The 15377-nt window shown below is 48.2% G+C and overlaps 1 protein-coding gene across 2 annotated transcripts in view; it reads left to right on the top strand.

The window, feature by feature from the left end:
- Positions 1-4700: 4700 nt before the first annotated feature.
- The window catches only part of LOC142309960 (uncharacterized), a 58638-nt gene continuing 47961 nt past the window's right edge, over positions 4701-15377 (top strand). Inside the window, exons 1-2 of one of the 2 annotated variants that reach the window (XM_075347433.1) lie at positions 4720-4808; positions 5664-5721. The gene's annotated coding sequence lies outside the window, so the exon portion shown is untranslated. Of the gene's footprint in view, positions 4809-5663; positions 5722-15377 lie in introns of both variants that reach the window. The other variant, XM_075347432.1, reaches the window with a different exon arrangement.

Genomic DNA, 15377 nt, shown 5'->3' with positions numbered 1-15377 from the left:
TATCTGGTCTCTGTAGTATAAGCTGTCTATCTCATTTATTCTCATTCCCAACATGAAGAGCACCTTCACTCTCTGGACGTCAGACGAGCGGTTCTGGCATATTTGGAGGCTACCCGGAGCTGGCGCATAGATTCTACCCTCTTTGTGCAATTTGCGGGAACGAACCGAGGGAAGACGGTGTCTAAGACACCTCTGTCTCGGTGGGTTCGGTCCACTATTTCAGCTACTTACCAGTCCGCGGGTCGGGACCCCCCAACTCGCATCAGGGCCCACTCCACCAGGACTCTGTCCACTTCTTGGGCGGAGAGGGCGGGGGTTTCCTTGGAACAGATTTGTCGTACGGCAACGTGGTCGGGTCCCCACACGTTTTGTAAGCATTATAACCTGGGCCTTCTCAACGATCAGCACACGTTGTTCGGTAGGAGGGTTTTACAGGCTGTGGTCCCCTCCTCATAGGGATTACTTTGGCATTCTCCTACCGTGCTGTCATGAGGCGTCCTGGAAAATAGGAATTACTACTTACTGGTAATGATGTTTCCAGGAGCCATCATGACAGCACTCTTGTTTCCCTCCCTTCTTGTTATGTGTCTATTGTAAGATTATGCATTAATAAAATGGTGTTATCTCCCATCCTGGTGTGGTACTTGAAAAATCACTGAGGAGAGGGGGATGGGGAGGGGCTTTTAACCTCTTGCGTTTCCTGTCCCTGTAAAGGTCAAAGGAGCAACTCCTACCGTGCTGTCATGATGGCTCCTGGAAACATCATTACCGGTAAGTAGTAATTCCTATTTTTTAAGCCTTTCCATAAAAAGGTGCTAGTATTTTAGTCACTGGATATCAAAAAAATCCATAAATTGCCCCTAAAAATCACTATAAATTACAGAAAACAGTATAAAAGTATCAATGAAATTACTGAAACGTCTTCTACTTGAAAGGCGAATGTTCTAAACCCCTGAAAAATAATGTAGTATGAACATACTCTAAGGGGTACTTTACACGCTGCGACATCACTACCGATATATTGTCGCGGTCATGTCGTTAGTGACGCACATCCGGCGCCGGTAGCGATGTCGCAGCGTGTAACACAAATGAGCGACGATCAACGAGCGCAAAAGCATGCAAAATCATTGCTCGTTGACATGTCATTCATTTCCATAATATCGCTGCTGCTGCAGGTACGATGTTTGTCGTTCCTGCGGCAGCACACATCGCTATGTGTGACGCCGCTGGAACGACAAACATCTCCTTACCTCCGTCCACTGGAAAAGGAGGAAGGAAGGAGGTGGGCGGCATGTTTCGGCCGCTCATCTCCGCCCCTCCTTTTATATTGGGCATCCACACCCATTCAGCACAAACACGCAGGCAGCCGGCGGGCCTCCAGCACGGACACGCAGGCAGCCGGCGGGCCTCCAGCACGGACACGCAGGCAGCCGGCGGGCCTCCAGCACGGACACGCAGGCAGCCGGCGGGCCTCCAGCACGGACACGCAGGCAGCCGGCGGGCCTCCAGCACGGACACGCAGGCAGCCGGCGGGCCTCCAGCACGGACACGCAGGCAGCCGGCGGGCCTCCAGCACGGACACGCAGGCAGCCGGCGGGCCTCCAGCACGGACACGCAGGCAGCCGGCGGGCCTCCAGCACGGACACGCAGGCAGCCGGCGGGCCTCCAGCACGGACACGCAGGCAGCCACAGTGAGGCGGCCGGTCGCCTTCACAGACAGGCGGCCGGCCGCCAGCACGGACACGCAGGCAGCCACAGTGAGGCGGCCGGTCGCCTTCACAGACAGGCGGCCGGCCGCCTTCACAGACAGGCGGCGGGCCGCCCGCACAGAGAGGCGGCCAGCCGCCCGCAGAGAGAGGCGGCCGGCCGCCCACACAATGAGGCGGCGGGCCGCCCGCACAGACAGGCGGCGGGGGGCGCCCGCACAGACAGGCGGCAGGGGGGCGCCCGCACAGACAGGCGGCAGGGGGGCGCCCGCACAGACAGGCGGCGGGGGGCGCCCGCACAGACAGGCGGCAGGGGGGCGCCCGCACAGACAGGCGGCAGGGGGGCGCCCGCACAGACAGGCAGCAGGGGGGCGCCCGCACAGACAGGCGGCAGGGGGGCGCCCGCACAGACAGGCGGCAGTGGGGCGCCCGCACAGACAGGCGACAGGGGGGCGCCCGCACAGACAGGCGGCGGGGGGCGCCCGCACAGACAGGCGGCGGGGGGCGCCCGCACAGACAGGTGGCGGGCCGACCGCACAGACAGGCGGCCGGCCGACCGCACAGACAGGCTCCGGCCGGGGGTGAGGGGGGAGGGAGGGAAATCAGCGCTGGGGAGATTAGTTTACTGTACCAGCAGCAGCACAGGCAGCGCTCCTCTCTATGCCACGTCTACTAGGATGGTAGGAGGGAAAAGCAGGGAGGCGGAGAGAGAGTGGGTGGGCGGAGCCCGGGAGCCGGCCGTCCCGCCCGTGGCAACGGGACAAACAACGTAAAGCGTGAAAGTCCCGCTGTATCCGGGACGGTTGGGAGGTATGCAGCATGTTAGAATGTGTACATAAGATCCCGCTGGTGGTGGCCGCAGCTTATAGGCCCCAAATCTGGTGACAGGTTCCCTTTAAAGTGAACCTGTCAGGTGCAATATGCACTCAGAGCCAGGAGCAGTTCTGAGTGCATATTGCTAATCCCTGCCTAACCGTCCCTGTATACACTAGCATAGATAAAGAGATCAAGAACAAATATTTTTAAAGATCTTATATCTTATGCTAATGAGCGCGGAGACTAGTCACAAGGGCGTTACTTCACTTGGCTAGTCGGCTCGCATAGCATGTTAGCATGTTATTACGCCCCTGTGTGAGTACGAACACGCTATATGAGCCGACTAGCCAAGTGAAGTAACGCCCTTGGGACTAGTCCCCGCGCTAATTAGCATAAGATATAAGCTCTTTAAAAATACTTTTTCTATAGATGCCTTTATCTATGCTGGTGTATACAGGGACAGTTAGGGAGGGATTAGCAATATACACCCAGAACTGCTCCTGGCTCTGAGTGCAGATTGCACCTGATAGGTTCCCTTTAAAGGGAACCTGTCACCAGAAATTTAGCAAAAAAAATAAAAGATTCCCCTCTGCAGCTCCTGGGCTGCATTCTGGAAAGGTTCCTGTTGCTATTGTGCCCCCTTTGAGACCTAAAATAATACTTTATGAAGTCTTACCTTTTTGTATGCAAATCTGTTTTTATGGTCACGGGGGCGGGCTGCCTGGCGTCCGTTATTCCCCCTCCTGCCGCTGTACGCCGTCCCCCATTGCTCATTTCCATACATGAGGACGCCTTCCTCATGTAACTGTCCTCCTGAAGTTTTGTGCATGCCCAGTGCCACTCTCGCGGGAGTAAGCACTGTGCAAAGTGTGAACGCTTTTGAGGTGATTGCGCAGGCGCGAGATTATGGGCGGGTACTTGGTTAACGCTGCTGATGACAATCACAGCGCCGCCCATAATCTCGTGCCTGCGCAATCACCTGAAAAAGCGTTCACATGCGCAAAACTTCGGGAGGACAGTTACATGAGGAAGGCGTCCTTGTGTATGTAAATGAGCAATGGGGGACTGCGTAAAGCGGCAGGAGGGGGAATAACGGACGCCAGACAGCCCGCCCCCGTGACCATAAAAACACATTTGCATACAAAAAGGTAAGACTTCATAAAGTATTTTTGTAGGTCTCAAAGGGGGCACAATAACAACAGGAACCTTTCTAGAAGCAGCCCAGGAGCTGCAGAGGGGAATCTTTTACTTGTATTGTGAAATTTCTGCTGACAGTTTCCCTTTAACTGGTAGGGGAGCCAGGATAAAGCAGAGCTGAAGCTGTTGGGAAGCTAGGACCCAGCAGCTCTGCTCCACAGGCAGGAGACCACTGATCGGTAATAGAAGCCTGCAGATGTCACTCTGCATAGGTTATTGTCACTGCTATCTGCAGGAGATAAGTGCTGATTGCACGGTCTCCTCAGCGTCCTGACTCCCCGCGTGTCTGCAGCAGTGAGAAGCCGCACACGGGGGAATCAGAGAACAGCTGCAGACAAACGCAGGCTCCGGGACTGGGGGGGGTCGGCTCTGGTGCAGGGGGGGGGGGGGCTCTGCTGCAGGGGGGGGGTCGCTCTGCTGCAGGGGGGGGGTCGCTCTGCTGCAGGGGGGGTCGCTCTGCTGCAGGGGGTGATTCATACCTCAGCAGCAGTCACAGGAGTAGGTGCGCGCTCGGCTCTGTAATGAATAGTAGAAGGGAGAAACAGCGAGGCGGGGCTACAGTGGGTGGGTGGAGCCGGGATAAACAGCCTCACGGGCGGGACCCGGGATCAAAGGCTCAGAAGAGGGACTGTCCCGCTGTATCCGGGACGGTTGGGAGGTATGCGCAGCTGATGTATGCTGCGTCCAAACCGCTGCAAATACTGATTGTGGGCACGTACCCTAACGCTTGCTCAGAGCTTTACCCCCACATATTCCTGATGGTAGCAGCAGTAATCCACAGCATAAGGATTAGGGTTACAAATCTGCGGAGTCTAATATGTTCATGGTTACTTATTGGTGCATAGTTTATGAATTTGGAGGATGTTGACTATTACCAGGGTCAGTTATTCATGCATTAATGAGATTGATATTTGATATCCTGGTAAAACATTGCCTGGTATGGCTGCTATTGTAGAGGAGACTTCCTACTTTAAAAACCCCTCCCTGTTATGAAAGTCTGGTGTTTACAGCAGCCACCAGCAGAACAGACCTGTCTGGTGGGAATCAGAGGCTAAGAAATACTGACTGCGTGTGAGCTGAGCGAGGAGGGTAAGTGCCTGCGTGTAGCGACTGGACAATGGAGCCTTATGAGAGAACACACATAGGCGTATTCTCAGATAACATGCAAATCTGCAAGAAAAAACAAAATGATGGTATATTGTATTATAATGCAGGTATATGGAGCGATAATCACGATGAATGTTCTTATTCCCGATTATCAGCCATGTAGTCACAACGGTGATCATCCGATAAATTAGCAGAACGCTCCTGTGTCCGGTGATTGGATTGTTTATTCCAGCAAAAAAAAATCATTGTTATGTTTAGAACATCTCCGAAGAGCCGCAAAAAAATTAAAGGGATATTTACATGATCCAAGTTTTGAGTATTTTAGGCTATGTGCGCATGCTGCGGACGCTGCGGATTTGTTGCAGAAAATGTGTCTAACATTTCTGCAGTCATTCCCCAGCAAAACCTATGGGTATAAAAAAATGCTGTGCGCACACTGCGTTTTTTTATACCTGCGGATTTACCTGCTGCAGAATGAATGTGTATGTCACTTCTTTTCTGCAGGTTCCTGCGATTTTGCCATTAATTATTGGTAAAAACCCGCAGGGACCAACCTGCGGAAAAATCACAGAAATTCCGCACCAAAACTGCACCAAACAGCGGCAAAACCGCATGCGGATTTCGTTACAGTTTTGGTGCGGGATTCTTTCAGAGTCCGGTTTTTCCTTAAGAAAAAGTCAGTTTCTAGTGCGCACATGGTCTAGGAAGGATTTTGAGTGTTTCTGCTGCAAAATATATGTGAACACACAAACTTAAACAGAGTTTTTGGAAACTCAATTAAATCCTCTTTTTTCAATTTTCATTTTTCAATTTTCATTTTTCAATGTTAACATGAAGCACGTTATGGATTGATACATGACCAGAACTACCGTCAGTACAGGAATACATCGCCAAGGTTAGTACAGTGATTAACTGCAGTTCCAGATCAGCCCCATGATACACTTGTCTCACAAAAACGTACGACTCCCAGTATACCCTTAACAATGGTAAGGAGATACTGGGAGTTGTTGTTACCAGCCATGACCAGTCTGCGAAATATGCAGGAATGAGAGTATTGATAAGATGGAGTTAGTATCACAAATAAACATTTATATCCTGGTGCCTTATAGGTGACATCTTCTTTGATCATTCCCAACCGTTTTGTCTCCACGTAGCACAGATGCCATGATGAAACTTCATACCCAGAGCTCATTTCTGGAAACTTCCCTTATCTCCAGCCCTCAGCAGCACATCCCAACACTGTGCCTTTAAAAATAAAAGTATCATTATACTGCCCCATAAATAAAGATATCTCCCATGCTGCAACCTTGTATAAATAATTGCCCCTTACTGTGCTTCCCACACAAAATATCCCTCCCACACTGCCTCTCTCCATCACCTCCTCCCCACACTGCCCCTCTCCATAATGTCTCTCTCCGTAATGTCCCCCCACTCTGCTGGTTTACATAATGCCTTCCCCCCACAACTCCTCTGTGTAGTATTCCCATCCACACCGCTTCTCTCCATAATGTTGACCCACACAGCTCCTCTCCAAAATATTACCCCCACATAGCTCTTCTCCGTAATATCCCTCCACAGCTCCTCTCTAATATTCCTCCCCACCCAGCACTGCTCTGTAATATTACACCCCACCCAGCTCTTCTTTGTAATATTACCCCCACACAGCTCCTCTCTGTAATAGTTCCCTATATACACAGCTACTCTCCATAATATTCCATCCCGCACACAACTCCTCTTCGTAATTCCCCCATAGAGCTCCTGTCCATATTATTCCCCCCACACAGCTCCTCATCATAATAATCCACCCCACACAGCTCCTCTCTCCATAATGTGGCCTCATAGTAACAGCAACCCCCTCCTCCTACAACATAATGTTTAATCTTCGGCTCCTCCTGGAGAGCTTACTGTTTCTGACGCATCCTTGCCCGCTCTGTGCTGCAGCACCAGCAGCACTGGGATGAGGTCACAGTATGGTGTAATGACCTCATCACCCTGCGGCGAGAGCAGCAGTGTGATGAGGTCACAACATGGCGTGATGATCTCATCCCGCCTGCTGCTGAACATCTGGGTGGGGGTTGAGGAACACTGCTCTGCTCTACCCCAGTCCCAATGCCAAAGTGTTTAACTGTATTTGCGTCTGAAAGACGCAAATACAGTTGAATATAAGGGGGGTGGCAGCCATAGTCTCCCGGTTCTCAACGGGCTGAATAACATCCATTTATGCCATACTCAGCCAACTGCAGTAGCTTCTTTAAAAGTGTACAGAGCTAAACTGAGAGGGCTTGTGATGCCCCCCAAAATTCTTCATAATATGCACCTTAAAATCGGCGTAAATTATGTCAGAAATGTTCTCCAAAATCTGACTGTATACATTTTTTGGAGTGGCGCTGAAGAAAATGCTCAAAGTTCAGTAAATGACCACAGCTCTTAAAGTGGTCAACTACTTTCTCTTATTAGTGCAGCTTGCCTCACAAACTGATTAGCACGTCTGTCTATAAAATGCTGAAGGACCATGTGACCAAACCAGTCAGTCTCCTCCAATAGAAAAACAGCTTCCCATGTGAGGTATTTTGTTTCTGGAGGAGGCTGATGGACAGGTTTGGTCACATGACCCTCCACCAGTCAGTTTGTGAAGAAGGTTTACTAACAAATACTGGCCAATCTCTTTTAAGAATTTGGCTCATTTTACTGTACTGCTTTCTTCATTAAAGGCAATCTGTCTGCAGGTTTTTGCTATAAAATCTTTAGACAGCACACTGTAAAGGGTGCTTTACACGCTGCGACATCGCTACCGATATATCGTCGGGGGTCACGTCGTTAGTGACGCACATCCGGCGCCGGTAGCGACATTGCAGCGTGTGACACCAAGGAGCGACGATCAACGAGCGCAAAATCGTTGAAAAATGGTGATCGTTGACACGTCGCTCCTTTTCATAATATCGCTGCTGCCACAGGTACGATGTTGTTTGTCGTTCCTGCGGCATGACACATTGCTATATGTGACACCGCAGGAACGATGAACATCTCCTTACCTGCGGCCACCGGCAATGTGGAAGGAAGGAGGTGGGCGGGATGTTACGTCCCGCTCATCTCCGCTCCTCCGCTTCTATTGGCCGGCCGCTTAGTGAGGGAGGGATTGTTCGGCGGTCACAGCGACTTCGCTGCCAAGGTATGTGCGTGTGACGCTGCCGTAGCGATAATATTCGCTACGGCAGCGATCACCAAATGTCGCACGAGCGACGGGGGCGGGTGCTATCGCTAGCAATGTTTCAGCGTGTAAAGCACCCTTTAGAGTTATCACAGACATTTCAAAGAAGCTGTCTTATTAGACTATGTGCAGTTGTGTACCTGCAATGTTTTTTTTTAGCTTCAGGATATTATAAAGGCCTTACTAGGTCAGCTAGTCTGGCATCCTCCTGCTGTAATCAGCTCAATGTCTATAGACATTGTATACAGAGAGCCTGTTGTGGGGAGAGTCAGCTTTCTGTGTTCTTCTACATGCTAAATCTAAAAACTCTGCTTGTTTCAGAATAACAGCACCCAGTAATCTAAGTGATGTATTGTTAGATTCAGAATCTCTTTGCCTTCATCATGCTGCTCTCAGATGAGGTAGTAAAATCCAGCTGACAGATTCCCTTTGAGTATAAAATGGCAGTCTGCTTGAAGCGGGCCTATATTATTGACGCTGTACTACAAATCTGGCACATGCTCATTTTGTGTTGACAATACCTTGGATTTTAACATCAAATGTCACAGTTTACAATGCATCAATTCTTGGCAAAAATACCTTCCAGTGCGTGGATATGGTGTAAGCCTCAATAGTAAGGAGCTGCACTGGCGTGTTTTTAATGTCGCACTTAATAGTTGTTTTTTTTAACTCTGTGAAGAGGACATCACTGTACTGTCGTAAAATCAGCAAATGGTATCGACTCATCCCCTTGCATGGTCTCCGTTACTGACTAGGCCTCAGTAAAGCTCCAAGAAAAGAGGAATAAGTCCAGCATCTGAGGGGTAAAATGGCGTCTCTTGTCCTATCTTAAGAAAAGCCATCGCGCACTGTGAATTTCAAGAGCTGCCCCATAAAAAAAGCAGCACAAGGGTTAAAAACCAGTACGCCTCTGCTATTTGTGTGTATTTTCTTAGGGATGACATCCTGCTCAACAACATATTCTCTGATTAAAAATGCAGCTGCCCTAAGAATAACCTGCTGACGCACACTGCGGCTTTACTGAAGGTGGATTACTGATTTCTCTTTTTAACCCTTCCATACTGGATCTATTCCTATTTATCTGAAGCCTCACATTACTATACATGCAGACAGCCAATTTTATAGGAAGTTTTTCTTTTTTTTAATAAAGCGTATTTTTGTTTTTCTGATCCATTTTAGGAACAGAGATATGAAAATAATGGCAGTGTTTGTACACAAGCAATCTTTGATAGATCCCATTGACTTTAATGGGGTCAGTCGGGTTTCAATCATGGTAACCAGCATTTTACTAGAAGAAATACGACTGTATGCTGCTCTGTTTGTTCCAAATACAAAACTGACACCCACTTATATGGTGAGCAGTAGTGAGAATGCCACGATTCAGCAGTCTAATAGAATGACTGTCAATTTTCCTCTAAAGCGGGCTTTACACGCTGCGACATCGCTAATGCGGAGTCGTTGGGGTCACGGAATTGGTGACGCACATCCGGCCGCATTAGCGATGCCGTTGCGTGTGACACCGATAAGCTATTTTGCATCGTTGCAAAAACGTGCAAAATCGCTAATCGGCAACATGGGGGTCCATTCTAAATAATCGTTACTGCAGCAGTAACGAAGTTGTTCCTCGTTCCTGCGGCAGCACACATCGCTGCGTGTGACGCCGCAGGAATGAGGAAGCTCTCCTTACCTGCCTCCCGGCCGCTATGCGGAAGGAAGGAGGTGGGCGGGATGTTACGTCCCGCTCATCTCCGCCCCTCCGCTGCTATTGGGCGGCGGTTCAGTGACGCTTCAGTGACGTCGCTGTGACGCCGCACGGACCGCCCCCTTAGAAAGGAGGCGGTTCGCCCGTCACAGCGACGTCACCAGACAGGTAAGTATGTGTGACGGCTGTTGTGCGACACGGGCAGCGATTTGCCCGTGTCGCGCAACAGATGGGGGCGGGTACCCACACTAGCGATATCGGGACCGATATCGCAGTGTGTAAAGTAGCCTTAAGGCTGAAAAAAAACATTTAAGTGGAACCTGTCTGAAGCTTTAAAACCCCTAAATTATTTATATGACTGTGTATCCCTTTAAAAAGATAAGCCACTTGATCTCTGATTTATCTGAAAGCACTGGTCCAGCAGCCAGAAATAGCATTTTGAAGTTATCTGGAAGTGTATTGAGGTGTGAGGATGCACTTACAGCTTCTCAGCCTCATGCTGTATGCTTACCCAGCATCACCCTTCCCTGGCTGATTGTTAGGTTAATGGACACTTACAGCTTCTCAGCCTCATGCTGTATGCTTACCCAGCATCACCCTTCCCTGGCTGACTTTTAGGTTAGTGGCCACACACTAGAGTAAACAACCTATCAATCAACCAGGGGAGGCTGCCACTAGGTAGTGAATACAGTGTGAAGTTGAGAAGCTGTAAGTGCATTGTCACGCTCCAGTGCACTTCCAGACAGACACAACTTTAAAATTCTGATTTCTCACTACTGGAGCAGTGGTTTGCGGTTATAATGGGATCAACTGGCTTATCTTTTAAAGTACTACACAATCACAATCATATTAATATGTAAATGTTTCATTTAAATATTTAGCAATTCCATTAATATGTTATGGGACAAACAGAATACCAAACAGACAAGCATATTAAAGACCTGATGATCCAATAATGGAAAGTCTGGGAGGAGAAGCTGACATTACCTATCTTACAAGGAAGTGGTCCTTCAGGAAAACATACAGTGTATACTTCTGACCAATCCCTGTAGTCCATCATTCCAGGAATAACAAGCCGCTAAAGGACCCAATGTCCACTGTGGACTTGATTGTATCTATATGGCTCTAAGTGCGGAATATAACAATAGACCCACATTTCCTGTAAAACAGCACCTTTTATTGTATATTTTCCCCCCAAAGTCCTGTTTTCACATTACATCTGACGTCGACGTTTGGCTTCATTCACTCATTATTTTCTTGCTCCATGTACCTCAAAAGTAAAACCCCAAAAGATCACCACACAGAGCCCCCAGAGATTATTAGAAGGGAATTTCTGTATTCACCTGATACCTGTGATCTGTCAGAAGAACGGAGGTGACGCATGCTGATGAGGTCACTCTGCAAGGTATCTGGAAACAGCTGAGTGGTCACCTCCATGAAATTATCTCCCTTTCTAAAGGGGGTGTTACACGCAACGATATCGCTAGCGATATCGCTGGAGAAAGCATCCGCCCCCGTCGTTTGTGTGTCACGGGCAAATCGCTGCCCGTGGAGCACAAAATCGTTTGGAGCCGTCACACGTACTTACCTGCCTATCGACGTCGCTGTTGACGGCAAACCGCCTCCTTTCTAAGGGGGTAGTCCGTGCTGCGTCACAGCGAGGTCACTAAGCGGCCGCCCAATAGAAGCGGCGAGGCGGAGATGAGCGGGATGTAACATCCCGCCCACCTCCTTCCTTCCGCATTGCCAGCGGCCGCATTGAGCCTGTGTGCTCAACAATTAACGATTTTTTAAAAAGGAACGACGTGTCAACGATGGACGATAAGGTGAGTATTTTCCATCGTTAACGCTCGTTCCTTGCTGTCACACGCAATGACGTCGCTAACGATGCCGGATGTGCATCACGGAATCCGTGACCCCGGCGATATATCGTTAGATCTGTCGTTGCGTGTAACGGGGCCTTAAGTCCTTTTCAGTGTGTGGGTCAAGTGTACAGTCACGTCATGAAAGTAGCAAAATCGTTCAAATGAGTTGTTAAAAATACAGTTTAATTATTAATAGATACATGACTGAGCAGAAACCACTATGTGGGAATGTACTATACCCTAAAGTGATAACTAAAATTACTGTTTACACTGCAATACAAAACTGGTCTGCAGTCAAGTGATCAGTTACCAGGTCCCTAAGGGGCACACAAAAAATATGTATTTTCAAAAGATATATTCAAATAGCTTTAATGTAACATGGCTCGGGGCGGTAGCCGTGGGCGAGGTGCGTCCCTGCACTCTACAGAAAAATAGAATCTTCTAAAGGAAATCGGGGATCATCGCCGCGCTTGTCACCATTCAATCCAAAAGTTAATATTCCATGTCATTTATAAAAGGAGCATGAACAAGTCTACGTGTTTCAGGGGTCTCTGCCCCCTTCCTCAGGACAATATAATAATGACACAGAAGATATCTACAGAAAAATAGGAATTCTTGGTTTCCTTGTGTGACAACTTCGCATTTTGCTTCTTGTGTGGGGTGTGAACTGTTCTTAATTAGACCAAATGCATAGGTCTTTTGTTATATCAAGAGAAATTAACCTGTCACGCTAGGTATGAGGAAATACCAAGTGCATGGCGAAAGGGAAGGGAAACACTGTGTCTAGGGAAGTGGGAGATGGTGACCCCTGACCAAACCTACTGCTGGTCGCGGGGGTCTCTCACTATCCTAGGTAGGTCCAGCACCTATGTGCCGAGCTGGATACCCGACCCTAGGTATCCCTAGTGCTGGACCCTAAATAGGGAATGTGTGGGATGAGCTTTTGTCAACCCTGCTAAACAGTAGAGAAGATACAAGGAGGCCACACAGGGGCAGAATGCATGAACTACTTTATCCACAGTTGACTCAGGTAGAGAAGTTCAGCAAAGTTTCAGAAATAATTCTACAGATGACTACAAGCCACCTGCTTGCAACCAGAGCTTGAATGAACTGAATAATATCGCCAGCACAAGTCCAGGGAAGATGGGACTATTTAAGAACAAGGGGAATACTGATAATCCGCAGCTGGATGGAATGAGGGCTCTGATGGGTTCTAAAAGGGAAGAGATGAAACCCAGTAGGAAAGCTACCTAGTACAATGAATACTAACAGCAGGACCAATAGAAAGTGAGGGAGCATTTTGCGCAACCAAACGCTGTCACCTTCTATCTCCAGAAACCACATGACTGTCTGTCACCGGAGAAACACCCATGACAGTACCCCGCCTTCAACGAGTGGTCTCTGGATACTCAGTACCAGGCCTATCTGGATGGGCAGCAGGAAAGGAATATACCAATTTTGTGGCATTCACATCCGATGCTGGGACTCACATTCTCTCCTTTGGTCCGTAGAAAACAAGAGTCAACAATTTTAGCTATTTGAAACTTCAAATTACCATCAACCACAATCGGGGCCAATGACAAGGGGGATGGCTGCAAAGGTTCCACATACTTTTTGAGTAGTGCCCTGTGGAACACATTGTGGATCCTAATATCCTGAGGTAACTCCAGACAAAATGCTACTGGGTCAATGACAGCGGTTATTTCATAGGGACCAATAAACCTAGGCCCCAGCTTCCAGTTAGGAATCTTCAACTTTATGTTCTTATTGTGAACCCCTTGCCATACAGAAGAGAGCGATGAGGCAAAACGCTCCTCTTTAGGAGCTCCCGAAGCACCCCTACCACTAAAGTCACCAAAGTGCGGATGAAAACCATATGCACCAAAAAATGCACCAAAAAATGGTGACTTGCCAGTAGACTCCTGGTGACCATTATTTAAAGCAAATTCAGCCAATGATAAATAAGATGCCCAATCTTCTTGGTTCTCGGAGACAAAGTACCTAAGGTAAGTTTCCAAATTTTGATTTACGCGCTCGGTCTTCTCATTCGACTCAGGATGGAAGGCAGAAGAGAAAGACAACTGCACCCCCAATCGAGCACAAAATGCTCTCCAAAATTTGGAAACAAACTGGGTTCCCCAATCTGAGACCACATTGGAAAGAACCCCATGAAGCTTCACAATCTGATTGATGAACACCTGAACCAGTGTGTTGCCGTCAATGTGATGAAATACGTCATCTTATTGAACCTATCCACAAACACCAAAATCACAGTCTTTCCCGAATATGAAGGCAGGTCATTAATGAAATCCATGTATATATGCGTCCATGGTCTATTCGGAATAGCCAATGGCAGGAGAGATCCCGAATGATGAGTATGCGTTACCTTGAAACGTGCACAAATACTGCATGCAGACACATAGTTAACCACATCCTGATGCAACCTAGGCCACCTAAAATGATGAGAAAGGAGGTCCAAGGTTGCTTTACTATCTGAATGACGCGCAAGTACAGAATTGTGATATTCCCCAATTAGTTTACGGTGCAAATTGCGTGGCACGAACAACCTCCCTAAAGGGCAAGAGGCTGGGGTGTCCCCCTGAGTCTCCATCATTTTCCCCTCCGGGTCTGGTCACAAGGCCGAGATGACCACCTCCTTCTGCAGAATGGGTACCGGTATCACATGATCATTATCATCAGGGAAGCTCCAGGATAAAGCATCTGCCTTGGTGTTTTAAATCCCTGGACGGTAAGTGACTGTAAAATTAAACCTGGTAAAAAACAAAGACCATTTAGCCTACTTGGGATTGAGATGTTTCACGGACTCAAGATATGACAGGTTTTTACGGCCTGTAATTTTGGTTTATAATTATTATATATATAGCACCAAGTATAGTGCAGTGATCAAATATTGTGTCGTGTCAGCTCCATAACATGGATTGCTTGAATCTACAATTCCCAGTATATCTTTAACAATGGTAAGGAGATGCTGAGGTTTTTTGTTACAAGTCATCATCAGACTGCGGACCATACAGGAACCACAATACTGAGGAGAAAAAGTCAGTATCATAAAAAAATGTACACCCAGGTGCTTTATAAGTGACATTTTCCATGTCATTGTCATCACTTTTGTCTCCATATACTAAAAACGCTGTGATAAGATTTCATGTCCACAGCTCTTCTCCATAGACTTCCCTCCTCTCTGACTTCATCATCACTTGACGACATGGAGCCCTTAAAAATAAAAGCATCATTATACTGCCCCATAAAAATAAATATCCCCCATGCTACACCCCTGAAAAAATAAATGCCCCTCACTGCTTCCTGAACAAAATGTCCCTCACACTGCCCTTCTCCATAATGTCCCCCCCACACAGCTCTTCTCCATAATATTCCTCCCACACTGCCCCTCTTCATACTGCTGCCACACACTGAGCTCTCTATAATATCACCCTCCCCCAGTGCATTTCTACATAATCCCCTCAAGATTACCACCATCCATACTATTTCCCCACAAACTGAACCTCTCCATTATATCCCCCCACACACTGAGCCTCTTTATAATATACACCACACGTATACATCCACACCCTCTGGCAGAATACCGCACTCGCGGCAAAAACCGCGGTAAAACCGCACCCGCGTTTTTGCCACGGTTTTGCCGCGTTTTTTTCCGCGGGTTGGTCCCTGCGGTTTTTTACCATTATTTATGGCAAAAACCACAGATACCTGCAGAAAAGAAGTGACATGCACATTCTTTTTGCTGCAGAAATTCT

Source organism: Anomaloglossus baeobatrachus, chromosome 5 (genome assembly GCF_048569485.1).
Source record: "Anomaloglossus baeobatrachus isolate aAnoBae1 chromosome 5, aAnoBae1.hap1, whole genome shotgun sequence".
Classification (NCBI taxonomy): domain Eukaryota; kingdom Metazoa; phylum Chordata; class Amphibia; order Anura; family Aromobatidae; genus Anomaloglossus; species Anomaloglossus baeobatrachus.
Note: the sequence above shows the minus strand (reverse complement) of the source record. Positions and strands in the feature narration are given on the sequence as shown.